Below are 20,529 nucleotides of genomic sequence, written 5' to 3' on the forward strand. Positions count from 1 at the left end.
CACCTAGTTCCTCCCCCTAGTTCCTCCCATTTCCACCACCTAGTTCCTCCTCCTAGTTCCTCCACCTAGTCCCTCCTATTTCCACCACCCAGTTCCTTGACCTAGTTCCTCCACCTAGTCCCTCCTAGTTCCTCCACCTATTTCCTCCGCCTACTTTCTCCTATTTCCACCACCTAGTACCTCCACCTAGCCCCACCTAGTCCGTCCACCTACTTCCTCCACCTAGTTCCTGCTATTCCCACCACCTAGTTCCTCCACCTAGTTCCTCCACCTAGTCCCTCCTAGTTCCTCCACCTAGTTCCTCCGCCTACTTCATCCTATTTCCACCACCTAGTACCTCCACCTAGCCCCACCTAGTCCCTCCACCTAGTTCCTCCGCCTAGTACCTCCTATTTCCACCACCTAGTTCCTCCACCTAGTCCCTCCTAGTTCCTCCAACTAGTACCTCCACCTAGTCCCTCCTAGTTCCTCCACCTAGTACCTTCTAGTCCCTCCTAGATCCTCTACCTAGTACCTCCACCTAGTACCTCCACCTACTTCCTCCACCTAGTTCCTGCTATTCCCACCACCTAGTTCCTCCACCTAGTTCCTCCACCTAGTCCCTCCTAGTTCCTCCACCTAGTTCCTCCGCCTACTTCATCCTATTTCCACCACCTAGTACCTCCACCTAGCCCCACCTAGTCCCTCCACCTAGTTCCTCCGCCTAGTACCTCCTATTTCCACCACCTAGTTCCTCCACCTAGTCCCTCCTAGTTCCTCCAACTAGTACCTCCACCTAGTCCCTCCTAGTTCCTCCACCTAGTACCTTCTAGTCCCTCCTAGATCCTCTACCTAGTACCTCCACCTAGTCCCCCCTAGTTCCACCACCTAATACCCCCTAGTTCCTCCACCTAGTACCTCCACCTAGTTCCTCCTAGTTCCTCCACCTAGTACCTCCACCTAGTACCCCCTAGTTCCTCCTCCTAGTACCTCTACCTAGTTCCTCCTAGTTCCACCACCTAGTTCCTCCACCTAGTCCTTCCTAGTTCCTCCAACTAGTACCTCCACCTAGTCCTTCCTAGTTCCTCCACCACGTACCTCCTAGTCCCTTCTGGTTCCTCCACCTAGTACCTCCACCTAGTCCCTCCTAGTTCCTCCACCTAGTACCTCCTAGTTCCTCCTAGTTCCTCCACCTAGTACCTCCACCTAGTACCTCCACCTAGTTCCTCCACCTAGTACCCCCTAGTTCCTCCTCCTAGTACCTCTACCTAGTTCCTCCTAGTTCCACCACCTAGTTCCTCCACCTAGTCCTTCCTAGTTCCTCCAACTAGTACCTCCACCTAGTCCTTCCTAGTTCCTCCACCTAGTACCTCTTATTCCCTTCTGGTTCCTCCACCTAGTACCTCCACCTAGTCCCTCCTAGTTCCTCCACCTAGTACCTCCTAGTTCCTCCACCTAGTACCTCCACCTAGTCCCCCCTAGTTCCTCCACCTAGTACCTCCTAATTCCTCCTAGTTCCTCCACCTAGTTCCTCACATAGTCCCCCCTAGTTCCTAGTCCCTTCTAGTCCCTCCTTGTTCCTCCACCTAGTCCCTCCTAGTTCCTCCACCTATTCCCTCCCAGTTCCTCCACCTAGTACCTCCTAGTTCTTCCTATTTCCTCCACCTAGTACCTCCACCTAGTCCCTCCACCTAGTCCCTCCTAGTTCCTCCACCTAGTTCCTCCACCTAGTTCCTCATGGTCCCTCCTACTAGTCCCCTGACATGCATTGCCCTTAGTAAATTCCAGCACTCAAATGCTGTGCTGGCATTTGCTACATGCAATAACTGAGAGTTGCTCAAACACAGCATAATTTGGGCACAAGCCCTTTCATCCAGCCGTTTTTTCTCAGCATAGTCCCGTCTCAAAACCTCAGTTTCAACACAGTCCCATAGTCCATCCCTCCTTAACAACTGCTGCATTTCAATTGACCAACTCAGCCAGTTGCTCTCTGAGAGAAGTTCAAAAGGGATGCCTCCCCCAATATTTACAACTTGGGAAGACTGGAAATCTGCCATCTCTGCTGGTGCTTGCTGAGCCCCTTCTGTGGGAGAATGAGGTTACAGGGAACCAGACAGAGGGCCTTCTCGGTAGGGGCGCCTGCCCTTTGGATCACCCTCCCTTCAGATGTGAAGGAAACAAGCAGCTATCTTCTCTTTAAAATACATCTGAAGGCAGCCCTGTTTAGGGAAGTTTTTAATATTTAATGCTGTACTGTTGATAACATTTGATTTGGAGCCGCCCAGAGTGGCTGGGGATACTCAGCCAGATGGGCGGGGTATAAATAATAAATAATAAATTATTGTTGTTGTTGTTGTTGTTGTTGTTATATTTGCAGAGAGGTGACCTTGACAGTGAGACAAAGGGCTAAGCATCCTCTCTCCATCACTGCCATCCTGAGGCTGTTCAGATTCCCCTGCAGCTGCTATTTGCGGGTGGGAATGGGCTTTATCCACCAATTTCACATCACTTCTAGCCTGGCCCCCTGTGTGTCACTTCCCATCCCTCCAACCGCACCCCCCAAAACTGAAACCCAACAGCTACATTAAAAAAATAATAATAATCTGATGCAGTTTGACAAAAACAGTGATTAAGGGTCTGCTTAATTCTTTTGATTTAAACTGAATTCTGGTGTTTTTAATACCAGTGCCCGTTTGATCGTATTATCATAGTGCAACTTTTAATTTAATTTAGCCAAAAAAACCCAACAAAGCAACTCCCTCCCCAAAAGAACGCCCAACCCTGCCTGACCCATTTATGGATTAAAAGTCATGAATGAGGTTAATGTATAATTAATGAGCTGTGCTGCTTCACTATGACAGCTCCGAATAATGATGGATGAGGGGGATGTGGTATCCGACGAGCAGTCCAAGGTCAAACCACATGTGGGATTCTTGCTATTGCCTGGCAGTGCTTTCATTCTTGCAGTGTTCCTACTTTAAAGAGCAGCATAGCTATGAAGCGGAAATTACTGAATGGCTGAGCAGGGAGAGGGAGAGAGACAAACCAGGGACAAAGCCCTGTAGGGACCATTCTCTAGATGCGATTGGGCTAAAACTTCCATCACCTTTAACTGTTGGCCATGCTGACTGAGGCTGATATATAATGAGTTGAAACAATTGTTAAAAATAACTTTTTCTTTAAAAAACAACAACACACGAAGCTTTTCTTTTAGGAATTCTAGGTGTTGAAATCCCAAGGGAGCAGAAAAGACTACCATATATTTTGCTCTATAAGACTCACTTTTTCCCTCCTAAAAAGTAAGGGGGAAATGTGTGTGCGTCTTATGGAGCGAATTCAGGCTGCACAGCTATCCCAGAAGCCAGAACAGCAAGAGGGATTGCTGCTTTCACTGCGCAGCGATTCCTCTTGCTGTTCTGGCTTCTGAGATTCAGAATATATTTTTACTTGTTTTCCTCCTCCAAAAACTAGGTGCGTCTTGTGGTCTGGTGCGTCTTATAGAGCGAAAAATACGGTATGTATGCGACCATGGCTGCGCAAATGTTATTGGCCCAGAGGTGGAAAGAAGATAAAGTCCCGACCAGAGAAGAGTGGCCGATGAAGTTGATGAACTATGCCGAAATGGCAAAAATGACCAGAAGAATCAGAAATCAGGGAGACCAAAATTTTAAAAAGAAATGGGGAAAATTTATAACTTATGTTAAAAACCTTTGTAAAAAGCTAAAATTGTTAGTAGGACACTTGTAGTTTAATGGTGAATTTCAGATATAATGGAGAGGTAAAATATTTGGATTATCATAAAAGATGCAGCAGGAAATGATTAAAAATAGGACCCACAAAGGGTAGGAAGGAAGCACAGGAGATTCTTTGGAATCTTGTTTTTATGTTGTCTGTTGGATATGTGATTGTAAAACTTTAATCTGAAAAACTAAATAAATAAATAGGCTGATGAGAGTTGCATCCCAACAACCCTTGGAGCCACAGGTCCCCCATCACGGATGCAGATTCTACACTAATATTTATTGGTTTGGTATATCTGCATATCTTCCAACATTTCTCCAATGAAAATAGGGATGTCCTACTCAATAATAATAATTATACTATTGATACCCTATTTACTATTTATTTGTTTTGTGACTGCCCTGTGTCCGGTGAACTGCCCTGAGACCTCCAGGTATAGGGGAGTATATAAATTCAATAAATAATAATAGCAATACCCTGGCCATCTGATTGGGTTGCCCCAGCCATGTTGGGCAGCTTCCAAAATCTATCTATATCTATATCATCTATCTATCTATCTATCTATCTATCTATCTATCTATCTATCTATCATCTATCTATATTTATCTATATCTATCTATCTATCTATCTATCTATCTATCTATCTATCTATCATCTATCTATCTATCTATCTATATGTGTTGTTTAGTCGTTTAGTCATGTCCGACTCTTCGGGACCCCATGGACAAGAGCACGCCAGGCACTTCTGTCTTCCACTGCCTCCCACAGTTTGGGCAAACTCATGCTGGTAGCTTCGAGAACACTATCCAACCATCTCATCTTCTGTCATCCCCTTCTCCTTGTGCCCTCCATCTTTCCCAACATCAGGGTCTTCTCATGAGGTGGCCAAAGTACTGGAGCCTCAGCTTCAGGATCTGTCCTTCCACATAATTAAACAATAATCAAAACTTCCCTATATAGGGCTGCCTTTAGATGGTTTGGGGGCCAGATAACTCCATACCCTCCAACATTTCTATGATGGAAAGTAGGGGCATTCTACCATGCCCTCCAACATTTCTCCCGTGAAAATAGGGACGTCCCGTTCCAAAATGATAATTTTGCTATTTATACCCCATACATCTTAGTGGGTTGCCCCAGCACTTTGGACAGCTTCCAACATATAAAAAATAATAATAAAACTTTAAACACACAAAAAGCTTCCCTATTCAGGATTGCCTTCAGACGACTCGGGGGTCGGATAACTCCATACCTTCCAACATTTCTCCAATGAAAATAGGGACGTCCTAAGGAAAAGTGAGGGATGCGGGTGGCACTGTGGGTTAAACCACAGAGCCTAGGACATGCCGATCAGAAGGTCAGTGGTTCGAATCCCTGTGATGGGGTGAGCTCCCATTGCTCGGTCCCTGCTCCTGTCAACCTAGAAGTACAAAAGCACGTCAAAGTGCAAGTAGATAAATAGGTACCGATGCAGTGGGAAGGTAAACAGCGTTTCTGTGTGCTGCTCTGGTTCGCCAGAAGCGTCTTAGTCATGCTGGCCACATAATCCTTATTATACTCATTACATATTTGCTCAATCAAGCTTCAACTTCCCTCCCTCCTGTCTCATGGTTTCCATAATTCATTATTACTTCATAGCATTTATACCTTATCCCATTACATTTCAAGCCTTCCGTAAATCGCAAATTTTAAAATAGATATAAAAAGGTACAAATCCTTCGCATTTCAAGCTTCCTTACAACAACCCTGCTAGTGTTGTTAATTGTTTACAATTGTCCAGATATTGTACAAATTTACTCCAGTCTTTTTGGAAAGCTTGATCATGCTGGTTTCGGATTTTCCTGGTCAGCTTTGCCAATTCTGCATTGTCCATCATCTTCGTCTGCCACTCTTCTAGCGATGGAATTTCCTGGGCTAAAGCGGTACCTATTTTTCTACTTCCACTGGCATGCTTTCAAATTGCTAGGTTGGCAGGAGCTGGGACAGAGCAAGGGGAGCTCACTCGTCATGGGGATTTGAACCGCCAACCTTCTGATCGGCAAGCCCAAGAGGCTCTGAGGTTTAGACCACAGCACCACCCGCAAAAGATGAAAGCCCAATATAAAAACTCTTCAGCCTTTTTACCACTTCCCACCACCCTACCTGTCATTTTACTAATGCTCGACGTCATGCTTTAAAATCAGTATAAAACTAAAAATCCCAGCTGCTTCCACCTGAACACAAATTTGATTTGGGCTCTACTTGAAATTTACACATCATGCAGTGTGTTTGTTGATGGAGGCATTTGCTTATTTGAAGAGTGTCATGCTCTAGCCTGCAGCAAAGGCAGGGGTCGAAAAAGAACCCACTGTTTTGTAGTCATCTCCTGGGTACGCACTGCCTAGTCCTTCCTCCTCCTTTCTCCCCAGACTAATAGTTATGCACAATACGCTCTCACATATCCGCACTAAAAAGGAATTTGCAATATATGTGCTTGATGTCAGTTTTTAACCAAAACAAATTGTGAACAAAAGAACATTGCCAAATTATTGGAGAAATTATCTTAATTATAAGGATAATTAGGACAAAGCCATTTTTTATTTCCAAAGGAGGACTATCCTGGATTAGGAGTAATTTGCAAAGGAACTAATGCAAGTCTCTAGCATTGTAAATTTAGAAACTGCTTTAATTCTCGCTTAAGCTGATAAACCACCCCACATGAATCCAATCAGAATGCTACCTGCTGTTGGATATGTGTGTGTGTGCAGGATTGCATCCCTAATAGCTCAAAAGAGAGCAATGGGATCGGATTATAAAATCACGTAATTGCAGGGCTGGAAAAGGCTTCTGCACAGTCCATTTTCTGTACTGAAGTAGAATTTATTACACCTAACTACTTCTGAGAGGCAGGACGCGGGTGGCGCTGTGGGTTAAACCACAGAGCCTAGGACTTGCCGATCAGAAGGTCAGCGGTTCAAATACCCACAATGGGGTGAGCTTCCGTTGCTCGGTCCCTGCTCCTGCCAACCTAGCAGTTCGAAAGCATGTCAAGTGCAAGTAGATAAATAGGTACTGCGCTGGCAGGAAGGTAAATGGCGTTTCCGTGCACTGCTCTGGTTTGCCAGAAGCGGCTTCATCATGCTGGCCACATGACCTGGAAGCTGTACGCTGGCTCCCTCGGCCAGTAAAGCGAGATGAGCGCCGCAACCCCAGAGTCGGTCACAAGTGGACCTAATGGTCAGGGGTCCCTTTACCTTTACCTTTACTTCTGAGAGGCTCCGGAGAACATTATTTTTTAAAACTTAACCTATTTAGAATAGTATGAACAAAGCAAAAAGGAGAATGGGTTCACTACTGCAAAGCACTGCAAGGCACTTTGGAATACAACCCACATGTTGTACAGCGACATCTCTCTCCCCACATGTGTTGAACCTTTGGAATGAAGAGTGTCAGTCGTGGCCACTCAAAAGGACATCAAATTATTGAATTATTACCTCACAGATCCTGAAAAGGTACAGAAAAAGGCAACAAGAATGATCAATGGCATTTCCCATGTGGGACAAGGTTGTAGCAACTGATACTTTTTTTTGTATAATTTTTATTAAATTTTCTGTTTTACATTTTAAAATATTCATTTAAACAGTTATAAAACATCAATGTCTTCACTTCTTCTCTTTCCATGGTTCATTTTGCATAACCTAAATCCCTGCATATTTTATATAAACTAAACCACTCAGTGTTCCATTATTACATCCATCAAAACTTATTTACACTATTTATCTTAATGCTGCCTACGTTTTCAAATATACACAATTTCCCTCCATATATTCAATAAACATTTTCCAATCTTCTTTAAACGTATCTTCTTCTTGTTCTCTTATTCTATATGTTAGGTCCGCAAGCTGGGCATATTCCATGAGTTTAAGTAATCACTGGATTAATAAATGCTGGCCTGAGAAGTTCTCCTTGAATCTGCCTAGGCCTTTCCACTTGTAGTCCATGTCTAGCCAATGTTGTGCAGTCCAGATAGCTTGGACTATGACTCCCATCACCCCTGACTGGGGCTGGCTGGGGATGATGGGAGCTGTTGTCCAACAGCATCCTAAGGTCACCACACTGGCACCATAATATGGATTGACGTTTCAAGTTTCCACTTGGAAGGCAAGTGTAGCTTCACTGTGATCAGAGTAAGGCACCAAGTCCCCAAATTACCTTTCCCTGCTTTCCCATGGTGTCTGTTCCCTGTGTGCTCTGCTGCCTTCCAGCTGCTCTGTTCAAGGTTGATGCAATATTCAGGTTAAATAAACATCAAATGCCCTCTTTGGGAGGCCTCATGTTTTATTTATGGCCATTGTTTTTGTTGGGCTTCCCGGTACGGGGATTTATTTAAAATTTTGTTATTTTTTATATTTTCCCCGTCAGAAACCCCCTGCTGAAGCCACTGCCTTTAAAATAATAAGAATAGTGATATGGCTGTTATCCTAGGTGAGAATTTCCCTCAACCATGGCAGAAAGGCGTCCAAGTCTGAAGTGGCAGTTCTTCCCACCATCTGTAAACACAGATGTCCCCATCCATTATGGAAGGACACCAACTGGGATGTAATACACTGTGACTGCCAGACACACTTTGACTTTTGTCTTTTGTTGTCATCCCCCCACCTCGCACCCCTGCTGTCCCCAGTGACAGCACCCTGCGGACAGAAAAGGTTGATTCAGGCACATTGCTGGACCAGAGGATGGCATACAATGAAACCTGCAGTATCTGATGAGACAAGGAGCTGGGAGAGGGAGGAACGCTCCATCGGCTCCCCAGTTATCCTTGCTGCTACCCATCTCCTGAAAGCGAAGGGAAGGGTGTGTTTTGGAGTCAGAGGCTGGCAGGAACAATGTTTGGGGACTGCAATGTTTGAGGAGGGTTTTCCATAGTTCTCAGACAGTGAAGGAGAATTATCCAATGTCCCCGTCTCCATCCCACCCAAGAAAAATGCAACTCATTTCTGAACTATTCCAAAGTGGAATTTCTCACCCATCTCTAGTTTTCAGGTCCTGACTATTGGTTGCCTGTCAGAATTCATTCCCTGATTGCTTGGACCACTAAAATGAGGCATGGTAACGGTCCTAAAACTGATCCTTTGCAACAAAGTAATGCTGTAGGCATGCCACTTTCCTGCCAATCTGCTAAAGATATGCTGCAGAAAGATGACAGCAGAGAAAAATAGCTTTCTAAGTATGGTCGCCATACTTCCATAATTTCCTGGACATGTACAGGATTTAACCAGCGAAAATAGTGCCCATGGGGTATTCTGGAAAATCAGCAAAACGTCTGGGATTTTGAGGTTGATTACCTAAATAAAGCTCAACAACTTTGGCTTTCATTTCCCCCCAAAAGGTCAACAACTCTGGTGTCCTGAATTTTACTTCTATGGCAATCTTATTTCTAAGTGGTTTAAAAAAAATATATATGGGTACAGTGGTACCTCAGGTTAAGTACTTAATTCGTTTCGGAGGTCCATACTTAACCTGAAACTGTTCTTAACCTGAAGCACCACTTTAGCTAATGGGGCCTCCTGCTGCTGCCGCGCCGCCAGAGCACGATTTCTGTTCTCATTCTGAAGCAAAGTTCTTAACTTGAAGCACTATTTCTGGGTTAGCAGAGTCTGTAACCTGAAGTGTATGTAACCTGAAGCACATGTAACCTGAGGCACCACTGTACACACTGCTGAATGGCAGGAGTCCATGAAAATGACCAGTCAAACTTAACAAGGGGATTTTCTCTCCTGGGCCCAATATTGAAGTTGGCCCATCAATAACAGTGAAACTCCTCCAACAAGCTCCCCCCAAAGGAAAAGTTATTATGCACAATTGGAGATAACACAACTTCTCATCTTTGGCAATATCCCCAAGGAAGGTTACCTGTCGCAGAATCACAGACTTGTAGAGTTGGGAGAAATCACGAGGGTCATCTCGTCCAGCCCCCTGCAATGCAGGAATCTTTCACCCAATATGGGATTTGAACCCATGGCCCTGAGATTAAGTCTCATGCTCTACCGCCTGAGCTATCCCTGCTTGCTGGCAGCCTACATATTAAAGGTGTGTGCTTATAATGTACATTTAATGCATATACTGATGTGGCTTTCGTGCAGCCTACCTGTGTTTAGATAGTGGAGACTATTTTTTCTGTTCCTTTTTCAGTGAACTCCATCTCAGCAAGTGTTGTCATTAGCATTCAAGGGAACTGCTACATTTGCATTGACCTTTTTGCTCATATTCACTTGACCCTCAGAAGCAAGCGGCAGTCGCCATAGCATTTTTAATTACCTCCCGCTGTGTGTAAAAAAAGAGACAACAACAGCATCATTGAGTTCTGGTAAAATTCAGCCAAGATTTTCCTTCTTTTGTGTAAGGCATTAATAATGATTGTTTGCTCAAGTTAGTGAAAGTAGTCAAGTATATCTTTAGTAATCTGTGCTGAATAAGAAGACATGCTGAAGGACCCTGAACTATAGTTTAAGCCAGCACTGGGGAACCAGTGGGCTTTCAGAAGTTGTTAGCGTCTACTTTCCATCACCTCTAGTCAGCATGGTCAATAGTCAGGGGTGATGGGATTTGTAGTCCACCAAGGAGGGCTATAAGTCCTCACTATTGGATTAAGCAGATGCAAACTGATCTTCTCTCAGATGTACACCCAGCAAGAGTCTTCAGCCAATCACAGCTCTCTGACAAGTTTAGGAATGTAAAACATGTGTTTATTGCACTCCCACTTTATATCAGCAGTAAGCAATCCGGGAGGCGGGTGGCACTGTGGTCTAAACCACAGAGTCTAAGGCTTGCCGATCAGAAGGTCAGCAGTTCATGTCAGCATCGCCCTTGAGCCAGTGCCACCAACTGGACTCATACACTTCAGCCCCGACTGGGCTAGGCGAGCTGGGTAGCACTTCCAGAGACCTCCTTCTGCACAGGAATAGGTCAAAGTGCTGTGGACTCACAGCTCAGAGTTGTGAGCACCGGATTCACTTCCACAAGATGACAGTCGTCGCACAGCAGAGTATAGCAGAGTATAGCAGAGCATAAATGACTCAGAGAGCAGCTCTGTAGAATATCTTCTTTATTCTATCTACAACTATTATACACAACTATATACAGAGCTAAATGAGGTCTAAACGAAAATGCTGAACTGCACTGAGTGTCTGCAGCTGCTCTTAGCAGCAACCTTATCTATACACACGATCTCTCTCTAACACTCAGTCTCTCTCTCTCTTTTTGATGTGAGGCTGGAGTGGAATAAATAGAGAGCAGAAACTGTCCCCTCCTCTCTGGAGAATCAGCAGAGAACATCAGCAGATTCTTGGATACGGGACGGGTGAAATCTCCTCAGTTCGAATCCCCATGACGGGATGAGCTCCTGTTGCTTGGTCCCCGCTCCTGCTAACCTAGCAGTTCGAAAGCACATCAAAGTGCAAGTAGATAAATAGGTACCGCTTCGGCAGGAAGGTAAACGGTGTTTCCGTGCGCTGCGCTGGTTCGCCAAAAGCTGGCCACATGACCTGGAAGTCTGTGGACAAACGGCATCTCCCTCGGCCTATAGAGCGAGATGAGCACTGCAATCCCGGAGTCGTCCACGACTGGACCTAACGGTCAGGGGTACATTTACCTTTACCTAAGCAATGCAGTATTGTTGGACTACATTTCCCATCAGCCCAAGCCGGTATGGTCAATAGTAAGAGATGATGGGTTCAACCATTGCTTTTTTCTGGGGGATACTCAAGGGTATGTAGTACCAACACCTTTTTTCTAGAAGAAAAGCATTGGTTAAAAATGTGGTACTTACTGTAACAACTTCATGTTGATACTGGCACCTTTTTCCTAGAAGAAAAGCACCAGATCCAACAGTTAGAGTCCAATAATATTTGGATGGCACCACATTGGATTGCTTCATATTTTAATAATAATAAATTTTATTTATATCCCGCCCTCCCCAGCTGAAGCCGGGCTCAGGGCGGCTAACAACAATAAAATAGTACAACATTCTAAAATCATTCATCAAATCAAATTGATGGCAACCATTGGGCTAGAGTTCTGTGAAGATTGCCAGAGGAGGGAGTCAGGCTGTGCCCTCACCAAAGGCCTGGAGGAACAGCTCTGTCTTGCAGGCCCTGTGGAAAGATGTCAAGTCCCGCAGGGCCCTAGTCTCTTGTGACAGGGCGTTCCATCAGATTGGAGCCACAGCCGAAAAAGCCCTGGCTCTGGTTGAGGCCAGCCTGACCTCTCTGTGGCCTGGGACCTTCAAGATGTTTTTGTTTGAAGACCATAAGTTCCTCTGTGGGACATACCAGGAGAGGCAGTCCCGTAGGTACGAGGGTCCTTGGCCGTATATTTTAGATGTCATCTTAAATCATCTTGGGTGTTTGAAATGGAATGTGCTCAGTGGTCAGCGGAGAGGTGAATCCTGGAGATTAAACCAAAATGTTTGCTCGGTGAAGCATAACACTTGGATCCATGACAGCACCTCATCCCTCTGAATATAAATATATTTCACAATATAATTCACAATAATGAAGAAAATCGAAGATGTGTTCAGAGACCTTTTGAAGATTACAGAGTTCTCTTTCATGGAAAGCTTCCAGAAGCCAAATGAGAGACTGCATCAATAAAAGAACAGGCAAGAATTCTGAATAGGCGGCTACGAAACTCAGTTGTAACAGAGGGCTTTCATAATTCTGCACACTTCCAGTTTTCTATTCAGACTATTATTTTCTGAAACCTTGCAGGGAAACCCTTCATAGTGGAAGCTATAAGGGTTTCGAGAATGGAAGTTGTGCTTGGAGCTTGTTAAGTACCTCCTCCTGCCACTGTTTACATGTGTGATATTTTCATGTAGTTGATTCTGTTGCTGTTGATTCTTGAGGCAGACCAAAGAAGAAGAAAAGGGAAATCTTGTTTCTCTCCCCCCAACTCCGAGTGTCTATCCGAGAGCCATTCAAGCTGGAATTCATAAAAATCTTAACACCAATAGAATCAGCAGGACTGAATTAATAAGTCATAGGCCACCAGCTTGCACAGCTGCCAAGAACAGTTTGCCAAAGATTTGAAAGGCAGTGATCACAGTCCTCCTGCAACCTCCTTTTTCTTTGAGAAAACTCATAACCTTGTAACCTGACAACCTTCTAACCTTTTGTGGAAATCAGCCCTGAATAATTCCACAGATCTGTCGGAACAAGTTTCACTCAGAATATCCTACGGGCACGTGTGCATGTACGTGGGAGGAATATCAAGGGGACCTAGAGCCGAACGGGATAAGGAGAAAATCCCTCCTGCCCCACTGCTACAGTTCTCAGAGTGGTGTATCAAGCAATTCCTCTTCAGAGGGAACTCTGGGAATTGTAGGTCTGGGTCAGGAACTGTGCTGAGGAAGGCCGCACTGAGGAGGAATGGTGGGAGCCACCCCTGATCCTGATCCTGAATCTTCCCAGGAGCAGGAGGACAGTATAGATTTGGAACAGTGGTTTGAAGAGGGGCATAGCTCAGAAGGCAGAAGCTGGGAAATACTGGATGGGGAACAGCTAGGAGAAGAAACCCTGGGAGAGAGAGGGTTAACAGATTCACAGTCTCTGGAAAGCATTCACCCCCCATCCCCAAAGACTCAGTGAGCTCAGAAAGTGTTAGAACACAAAGCACAGAGGGTACAAACTCAGATTACAAGACGTAGGAGTGACATAGATTAATAGGGGTGGAAGAGGGAATGACCCTTAATTGGGAGCATTGCCATTTCCAGGAGATGTGTTCTTTGTTCTCTCGCTGTGATTAAAGATTAAAGATTCTAACTGGTAAGGCATTCCTTTCATGTGATCTTTTTATCTAGTGCCATGGGTGTGTGGGTGTGGGTGTAAGCCGATTCCCCAAAGCCTGACAATCTGTGAGGCAATAGAGGGTCTCCTAACAACTCGTGAAAGGGATGCAGGTGGCGCCATGGGTTAAACCACAGAGCCTAGGACTTGCTGATCAGAAGGTTGGCGGTTCGAATCCCCGTGATGGGGTGAGCTCCCATTATGCGGTCCCTGCTCCTGCCAACCTAGCAGTTCAAAAGCACGTCAAAGTGCAAGTAGATAAATAGGTACCGCTCTGGTGGGAAGGTAAACGGCATTTCCGTGCGTTGCTCTGGTTCGCCAGAAGCGGCTTAGTCATGCTGGCCACATGACCCGGAAGCTGTACGCCGGCTCCCTCGGTCTATAGAGCGAGATGAGTGCCGCAACCCCAGAGTCAGTCACAACTGGACCTAATGGTCAAGGGTCCCGTTACCTTTTTAACAACTCGCAGCATTCTTAACAATCTACAGCTCCCAGAATTCTGGGGACTATTTAAAGTTGTATCATAGTGCTTTAAATGTGCAAAATTAGATGTGCTGTCCCTGGAGTGGGGCCCTGGACCTAGGCCCCCAAATCCTGCCCCGAGAGCCTCACTGTATATATGTCTAAGCATATGACTGAGATATGCCACTCATTTTAATTGAGGGGTTGGGGGAAATTTCAAGTGTGCTATCAAAAAAATTGAGAAACGCCGCACAAGAGGGAAATCACGACCTGATAAGTGCTCCAATGCATCCCACATTAACACCACCTCCGAATCCGAGATGAGAAGAAGCTGTCCCTGGAATCCAGAAGTCGTTCACAGCATTAACCATTTAAATTGCTTTCAAATAGCTTGTGACACATATAATTTCCCAAGTAGCCTCGACACTGCTAAATTATAGATTATTTCTAGTTCACTCAAAGTGCTCTTATTTGAACAGTGTGGCAGTGTCAGCAGTGAGACCACAAGGTTGGTAAGTGTCAAATAGAGGGGGAAATGACTTTGTTATGCCCAAGATGGAGAAAGCTGACAATGCGGCTGCAGTCTCTACATAAAGGAAAAATTCTCTAATACGCACACACACACACACACACAAATTCTGATAAATGTTGTTCTGTTCCTTTTCTTCTTTCCTATTTTTCCCTTTTTGCTCTATTGCCTTTCTTTTCAACGCAGAATAGCAGTTTACACTGACCTGAAGCTTTGTCACATACATCTCCACTTCCAAATCATTTATTTACAAGGGAAACCAATAAAGCATCAGCTTTCATTTTTAATTCAATGGGTACTTGTGTACAGCAGGGGATGAGGAACTGTTAGAATTCCTGCCCCGTGATTGCAGTCATGGGATTGTTGTCTATCACATGACGGTGTATGTTTTGACTCTACAAAGTGGGAAGTGATGGAGACAGGATGTTTCTGTTACTGTATTCTGTGATGTTGCAGTGCTCCATGTGTATTTATATGTAAATAAAGTAGATTAGCCAAAATGCTGAGTTGCTGAGGTCTGTTACACAAGCTGTGAACACTCTGCAGATTCCTAAGTGTGCCGATGTCTGTTGGCATCAGTCGCTGTGATGTTCGGGCAGAAGAAAGCTTTTGAAGCTCCCGAACGATTGACCAGGAGGGAGGGAACATGCCATTCAGGCATGTGTCTCTGCCAGGGTCCTACTCAAGAGTAGGACAAGCTCCTAACAGGAATGGCAGGTCTGGGGGCCAGATGTGGCCCTCTACACCTCTCTGCTTGACACTCAGAACTCTCCCCAGTCTGGACCATCCCAAATATTTTTGTCTGGAATGTGCCCTTGAACTTGAGCAATGCCTCTCGCTTATCTGGATAGAGGATAAAAAAGATATGTGAGTGTGTAGGTGCTAGTCAACTGTACAAAGGCAATGTTAGTATTTGTACCGGTACTGTATTTGTTAAATATATATATATAGATTACAATGAATAAATTACACTGGATGGGGGGGGGGCTATGTAATGTAATGTAATGTAATGTAACTGCTGCAAAATCTTTTCTCTCTCTATCTCTTTTCCTTCTGGTGTGGTGTTCTGCACATAGTATGCTTAGTGTTAAGGTTTAGACTTATAAGTTATTGTAAAAATAAAATTCCTTCCAGTAGCACCTTAAAGACCAACTAAGTTAGTTCTTGGTATGAGCTTTCGTGTGCATGCACACTTCTTCAGATACACTGAAACAGAAGTTGCCAGATCCTTCTATATAGTGAGAAGGTGGGGAGGGGTATTACTCAGAAGGGTGGTGGGAATGGGAGATTGGCAGATAGCTGAGATGAGCCTGTTGACGACTCTTAACGACTGTAATAGGTCTTACAGGAAAAGGCAAGGGGTGAGAAGGTGAGAAATGGCTTAGTCATGTATAATGAGATACTTTTTTTTTTTTTTTTTACTATGGCAGACCAACACGGCTACCTATCTGCAAGTTATTGTAAGTTTAAGTTAAGTCTGCTGCAACTGGATTTCTTATGGACAGTGCCAATCCTGAATATATTGGATTTGTGACCATTATGCTCATTTGCCTTCAGTAGCAGTAAAGCTCTGCTGGAAGAAACTGTTATTGCTTCTGGGGGTTTTTGGGGGGAGGGATCCTGCAACGTGTTTAAGTTTTTACTCTGCTAACTACTCAATCCTGAGTAGAATTCTGTGACACAGGGGCCATTGTCATGGCTTATGGGAGTTGTAGTCCATCACATCCAGAGAGCATCAGGTCAAAGAACGTTGTCCTATGCCATGAAACTGAGCCCCAGGCACAAGGGGACAGGATTAGCTCCCATCTCACCAACGCCCACGAGTAAACCATTCACAGTCAATGGCTGCCATAGGCAGTGATACGTGGAAAACATAAGGGCAGCAAAAATTGCCCTGATTTGATACTGCATGGTCAAGGTTGCATTAGGAGCAAGGCCCGTGGTGGGGTGCAATGTGTTCAAATTTACAGAATTTGTCAACCTAAGAAGCCCCTCAAATTTATGGGACATATCTCCATCATAATAACAAACCTCCCATTCTTGAATTTGTAAAAGCCAAAATGGAAGGAAAAGTGGGAAAGACTGCCCTTTTATTATTTATAAATTGAAAATCATATTTTAAATATTTTTATTATTATTTTATCCCTTGCTCATTTCAATGATAGGTTAACCATGTAGGAATGTTTCCTACCATACCATACCATACCATACCATACCATACCATACCATACCATACCATACCATACCATACATGCCCCTCCCTCACCTCTTGCCTTTGGTTGTTCACCCTGTGGCACTCTCTCAGCTCAGCACCCAGTGCAGGCAAATCAGTCAAGTGAACGCCTAACCTCTGCTCTGGAAAAGTTGATAAGCTCTGTTTGAACTGATAGGTCATGAGTTGCTTAAAGGTAAAGGTAAAGGGACCCCTGACCATCAGTTCCAGTCGTGGCTGACTCTGGGGTTGCGGTGCTCATCTCACCTTATTGGCTGAGGGAGCCAGCGTACAGCTTCCGGGTCATGTGGCCAGCATGACTAAGCCGCTTCTGAGAACCAGAGCAGCACACAGAAACGCCGTTTACCTTCCCACTGGAGCGGTACCTATTTATCTACTTGCACTTTGACGTGCTTTCGAACTGCTAGGTTGGCAGGAGCAGGCACCGAGCAACGGGAGCTCACCCCGTCGTGGGGATTCGAACCGCCAACCTTCTGATCAGCAAGTCCTAGGCTCTGTGGTTTAACCCACAGCGCCACCCGCGTTCCCATGAGTTGCTTAGGAGATATCAATTGAGGGAGCGGTGGAGGCAGAGGGGGGTCTCCTTAGCAAAGAAACAGGGTTGGTTGGTTTTTTATCTGTTATGATCCAGTTTTCTACTCAGATCAAATTGTGTTTAATAATAATAATAATAATAATAATAATAATAATAATAATAATATATTTATACCCCACCCATCTGGCTGGGTTTCCCCACCCACTCTAGGCGGCTCCCAACAGAATATTAAAAACACAATAAAACATCAAACATTAAAAGGTTCCCCAAACAGGGCTGCCTTCACATGTCTTCTAAAAGTCAGATAGTTGTTTATTTCCTTGACATCTGATGGGAGGGCATTCCACAGGGCAGGCGCCACTACAGTGGAACCTAGTGTTTTCATTAAAATTAAGAATATTTCTGCATCGACCAGCAAATACTGCAGAATAGCTGCATTAGTCAAATGTGACTTGAATATAGAGGTCATTATTTCTACGCACTTCTCTAATGGACTGGTAGGGTTTTGGTTAATTAATGCTAGGAACTCACAGCAAACGGTGCTGAGAGATTTCAGGCTTCCAGATGAAGCACCAAGATAAATGAGCAGCAACCGTAATTCCAACAAAGTGCAGGCGATTGTGCTTAGGAGGGTCAGGTGGGAGTTTCATGGCATTAAATGAATACATTTGCCATGTTGAAAGCCCAGGAGCAATGTTGCCCATTTCATTACGATCCACGTACCTGTCAACATGGAAGAAGATTTTTTACTTTATTTCTTGCAGTCGTTCCAGAGAATTCATGGCAAACTTTGTAAGTGGAGGCACAGAATAAGTAAAGCTGATAAGTTAACTTTTATTTAAGACACTCTTTTTTCATATATGCATTTTTTAAAAAATGAATTTATTATCTAGCTAGTTAGCACTGAAAATTTATCACAGTTGTGTAGCCTTTGGAATAATTTCAGACCTGAAGCCAGAGTGGTGCAGTGCTAACTAACCGTTCTGTTGATGCAAGGATTTCCACATGCACAACAGGACATGCCCTCTTTTCTCCCTCTATGTCTCCTCAAATCTGTTCTAGATTCCTTCCAACCCCCAGAGCAGTTTTGGGGAGGGTGCAGGTTACATGCAGAGGGAGGGTGGGAAATTCCTGCTGCAGAAACTGAAATCCTTGCACTGATGGGAAGGTTGTTATGTATTCAGTGGTCTGTGTTTGCCTGAGCTTGAGTCTCGACTAAGTATTCTGAGCTCCTGTGTTCTGATTTGATACATATTGTTCAGTCACAGAACATTTCAGGATTTGGGCCTCTGCCATTGGCCCTTGAACTCTGAGTCGTGATTCGCAGTTTGGAAGTTTAGACAGCCAATCGTGTTGGGAGTGGGAGTGGCCCAGGCTCTCAGAAGTGTATATAAGCAGTTGCTTTGCCTCTGTTTCCCAGTTATGTAGTTCAATAAAGGTTCTTGCTGTTATCGCTGTGTCTTGCCTCATGGGAACCCACCTACACTTCAAAAGTAACAATGGGTTCAAGCCACTGCATGCTGTGCTTTTGCTACATTTTCATTCAATCCCTCAAGGATGGCCTCTCTCCATATTAACCAACTCAGACCCGGCAATCATCATCTGAAGCCCTTCTTCATGTGACCCCTTGTTGGAGGGTGCGGAGGGTGGCAACAAGAGAACAGGTCTTTTCTGCAGTGGCTCCCTGTTTGTGGAATGCTCTTCCCAGGGAAGCTGCTTGGTGCCTTCCTTGGAACCAGTGTGGTGTAGTGGTTAAGAGCAGTGGACTCGTAATCTGGTGAACTGGGTTCAATTCCCCGCTGCTCCACATGCAGCTGGTGGGTGACCTAGGGCTTGTCAACACTTCTCTGAAGTCTCTCAGCCTCACTCACCTCACAGAGTGTTTGTTGTGGGGGAGGAAGGGAAAGGAGAATGTTAGCCGCTTTAAGACTCCTTCGGGTAGTCATAAAGTAAGATATCAAATCCAAACTCTTCTTCTTCTTCATATCTTTAGGCATCAGGCAAAAAAAAAAAAAAATCTCTTCGCTGTGGCCTTTGGCTCCTTAAACAATCTATGGCATTTTATACCATGCCAGAGAGGACTTCCTTTGTTATTATGTTATTTATTTATTTATTTATTTATTTATTTATTTATTTATTTATTTATGTTTTTAAACCACCCCATAATACTTGGATGAAGGGCGATATATAAATTTAATAAAATAATATTTTCAAAATATTCATTTAAGCAACCTTAAATCAATGGCTTCCCTTCTTCTCTTCCTGTGGTTCGTTTTACATACCATATGTGGCGATCACGCAGGGTCCCCCGGACGTTTGACGGTCTATTGACCCTGTGCCACCACTGCGATTGCTTTTTCCGCTGCCACCACCCCATATCTGACGGGGACACACGGAGTCCAGTCAGTTGTTAACGTTAACAAATAATCAAGTTTATTTTTAAATGCAGGAACAAGCTTATGGTTACAGTTAATTTTTCTTGGCAGTTTCTTAATCTTAGTTCCTAACAACTTCAAACTGATTATTCCCAACTCCACCTAACAATTCCTCTCACTCTCTCACAATACAACTCTACCAACCCACACCTAAACCTCCCTCTTCCTTCTTCAACTCCCAAACCTCAACTGACTTTCAGAACCTCCTACTCTAATTTGTACTCCTCCCTTGCATTCGCACTGGCCAATCACATCACACTTTTTTAACCCTTTCCTTATGACCCATCATAGGAGGCAAACACCACGCCATACATCCCTGCATATTTTACATGAACTAAACCAGGCATGCCCAACTCCCAAGAGAGTGTGATCTACTCACAGTATAAAAAGACTGGCTGTGATCTACCCATGGTCATTGGCAGGAGTTGTTGAGCTTTTTTTGAGGGACCAAAGTTGTTGTGCTTTTTGGGGAGCATCTAAAAGGCGGACAGTGAACTTGATACTGCGATTGACCCGAAACACCCCCGTGATCAACCGGTAGACATGCCTGAACTAAACCATTCAGTAATCCATTGTTACAGCCATCAAAACTGATTTAAACTGCCTGGAAGAATGGCAGATGAAGGTGATTGACTACATGGAATTGGCAGAAATGACTGGCAGAATTCGAGATCAGGGAGAAGAGTCGGTGAAAGAAGACTGGAAGAAATTCAAAGACTACTTACAGAAACATTGTAAAATTAATGAATGTTAGAAGGATGTTGGATAGAAACTAAGCGGTTTCCAGCTGTAAT

The sequence above is a fragment of the Podarcis vaucheri genome (genome assembly GCF_965113315.1).
Source record: "Podarcis vaucheri genome assembly, chromosome: 2".
NCBI classification, from domain to species: Eukaryota; Metazoa; Chordata; class Lepidosauria; order Squamata; family Lacertidae; genus Podarcis; species Podarcis vaucheri.